At 34.9% G+C, this 3,135-nt stretch overlaps 1 long non-coding RNA gene across 1 annotated transcript; it reads left to right on the forward strand.

The window, feature by feature from the left end:
* Window positions 1–925: 925 nt before the first annotated feature.
* On the forward strand, window positions 926–2,439 carry LOC146441634 (uncharacterized). The gene is made up of 3 exons (XR_014850460.1): window positions 926–1,031; window positions 1,634–1,720; window positions 2,136–2,439. It is a non-coding gene; the product is annotated as an uncharacterized LOC146441634 (long non-coding RNA).
* The last annotated feature ends 696 nt before the right edge of the window (window positions 2,440–3,135 follow it).

Raw genomic sequence — 3,135 nt, forward strand, 5'->3', positions numbered from 1 at the left:
TATTCACTATCACTGTTTGCACTGCAAGGCAGCAAGGGAGCACATCTGCCTGTTTGCACTGCTGCAGACACTGCACATGAACTCTGGTGGAAGCCTTTGAGGGAGGGAAAACTCTGCTTTTCCTTGCAAATAAACAAGACATGTTAAGAGGAAAATACTTCTCTAATTTGAGGCAGAATGAGCAGAAAATCAGATAACTAGCAAAAGCTACTGAGAAGAGCAAAAACCCAACATAGCTTCAGGCTTCAAAAGCAACAGAAGTACTTTCTGGGGTGCCTGAACACACATGAGTTTGCTGGAACCACTAAGGTTCACTCAGCTGCTGAACAAATCTTTAAATAAAAGTACTCATTCTGAAAACACGCAATGTGAAGAAAAGGTGGTTTATTGTATTTCTGCTTATATTTTGTGTCATTAAGAGAATTATTTTTCCAGTTGTGAAAAGTTTTTGGCTGCAGTTTCTATTCTAATGAAAAAGCCAGTCTCCAGAATTCAAAAGTTCCTTGGTGTTTTGAGATTCTTCAATGGATAAAGTAAAAAACAGGTTTAATTCAGAGCACTGGTCAGCTCAGGAGCTATCCCTGCCATAAAACTAACTGATGAGTTGACTTTAAACGCCAGAAGATCTTAGCTCACATGCAGTATTTCACCTTGAAAAATATTTTAAAAACTCAAGTATTTGCATTTTATTTTTGTTTCATTTTTGCCGTTTGGAGGGAGGAGGTAGTGGAGAATGAAGGAGTTGAGTTGAAGCTGAGAACAAGGAGGGTGAGAGGGGAGGTATTGTTTTAATATCTATTTGTTTTTCACTATCCAAACCTATTTTGATTGGCAGGTAATTAAAATATTATTTCCCCAAATCATGTCTGTTTACCTGTGATGGTTATTGGTAAGTACCCTCTCTGTCTTTACCTTGACCTACTATTTTTTAATCTTATTTTCTCTCCCTGTTTTGTTGAGGAGGGCAGTGGAAAGCAGCTGGAAAGCTGACCAAGTTCAAGCCACTGCATACCCTGGCAGTGATGTTAAATGTAAATTTTTTTTCTTTGCTTTTTAAAAATGTACAAATTCACATAATGGCATAGATGGAAACTTAACTTCAGGGATGATCTCAGAGCCTAGGAAGTAAAATATGCTTTGACTATAGAGATGTGGGGTGGTATTTAATGGTATCTTTGAATTACAGGCCTTTAATATTGGAAGACATAAACTAACCAACTCTGAAGAAAAAGATTTTGGGGGAAAGAGGGAGGTCTGCATCCATTTCTATCAAGCTGCTAGGCAACAACAAGTGATCTGAAACAGAATGTCCAAGGCCATGTTATGCTTTAGTCAAAAGTTCTTAAGTGACTTGTTATCTTTACAATAGTTCCCTACATACTTGTAGAGAAAGGAACTGTAAATAAAGGAAGGAGGATTAAAGGAGCATGATTAAGGTTCTGATAAACATTTTTGAAAAACAGTCTACAGAGGCATAAGCTGTTTTCAGGACAAAGGTTTCTGAGAAAAAAAATATTCTTTCAATTTGTTATTGAAACAAACTAAATGTTTTAATGTTAAAAGATTTAGTTTTCTTATTTAAAGAAAGAGACAAACCTTTTTATCAAATGTCCCTCTCCTTTTTGTTTGTTAGCTTTTTGTTTCTTCTGCTGCCATGGCTGTTGTAGCTGAATAGAAGTGGAGTGAAGAGCCATATTTTCTGGCTTATAGGAGACAAAAGGTAAGCAGGAAAGGGGCACAGAAAGAATGAAGTTGCTTTTCCATTTATATTTGCTTTTACCATTAATTTAGAGCGATTGTTATGGGAACCTTATTTTTTTATTTTGGAGAAATGTAACATGAAGCAGGAGGCAACTCAGAAAAATACTTTTGATAAGTAGAAATAACTAATTGTGCATTTGATTTTATTACCACCTGCCTTCTCCCACAAACAAGTGCTCTGATAGATTTTTATTATTATTCAAGGAGTTATATTTACCGAGTTTTTTATCACTGTCCATTTATTCTATTTATGCTTCTTTTCTTTTCTCAGAAAAAGAAATTAATTATTTATGTACTGAAATTGTCTTAGACGTCTTTTCCAACATAAATGATTCCATTAGTCTATTTAATTTCTATCACCTGTGAAATTTCAGGACCATGGATAGATGTCACACACTGGGACCCTGTCCAGAGCTCTACAACACCCTGCTGCCAGTGAACAATTATCATCTTTTTGCAAGCATTACAGTTGAATCAAAAACTAAGTGAACTGCCCAAGAGAAGACTAACAGCCAAGACTTGCCTGACTGTAAATAATGTCTTTGAGTTATTTGACCATTTGGTGGAAAGTGTCTCTCTTCACAATCTTTTACCAAAACAAGAATTTCATCTTTAGAAGTCCATGAGACAAATTTTCTGGAGTGTCAAAATGACAATGAGAACACTTTGCTTTTTTCTGGCATCTTGGTGCTTCATGCATTCATCTGAGAAGGTGCTAATCTTTAATTAGTATTTCAGTCTAGGAAGTAGAACAGCGTCATCAAGGTATTCTGATGAATAAATCAGAATACCTGTAAATCTTCTAGTTCAAACAACCTCTTCAGAATAAGAAAATATAGTTTTAAAATGCTATCAGACTGGGCATATGGTTTCATGTATGTTTAGTTGACCTTGTCACCAAAAATAGAAATCTACACCTTTGGTTGCTTATACTCATACATGTACTACAGAAGCACAACCACTAAGAAAGACAACCGAAACCTTTCTTTGCCATCTTTCACCTTCTCACTCTCCACACAAAAAACCCTACAAGATCTGTTTTAGTAGAGATGTGTTGTTGGTATGTTTTTTTGTTTTGTGTTTGGTGAGCTTTAGTAGTAGAAGTAGTAGTAGTAGAAGTAGTGGAGTTTGTACCATAAAGTGATTTAATTTCAAGTCATAAAGCCTTTCCCTTAAAAAATGGAAATGTTACTTCAATACATATATTAGTAGCCTAGCTATGGATATGTTTATGTACACATACAGGACTGTGGTTGTGCACTTGAGAGCACAGCCATACTAACATATATATATATATCTATATATATATCTATATATATATATATATTTGAACTGTTTTATTAATTTAATTTCTTGCTTACATTCTTTCAAAAT

Source organism: Lichenostomus cassidix, chromosome 2 (genome assembly GCF_008360975.1).
Source record: "Lichenostomus cassidix isolate B80296 chromosome 2, HeHo_3.0, whole genome shotgun sequence".
NCBI lineage: Eukaryota > Metazoa > Chordata > Aves > Passeriformes > Meliphagidae > Lichenostomus > Lichenostomus cassidix.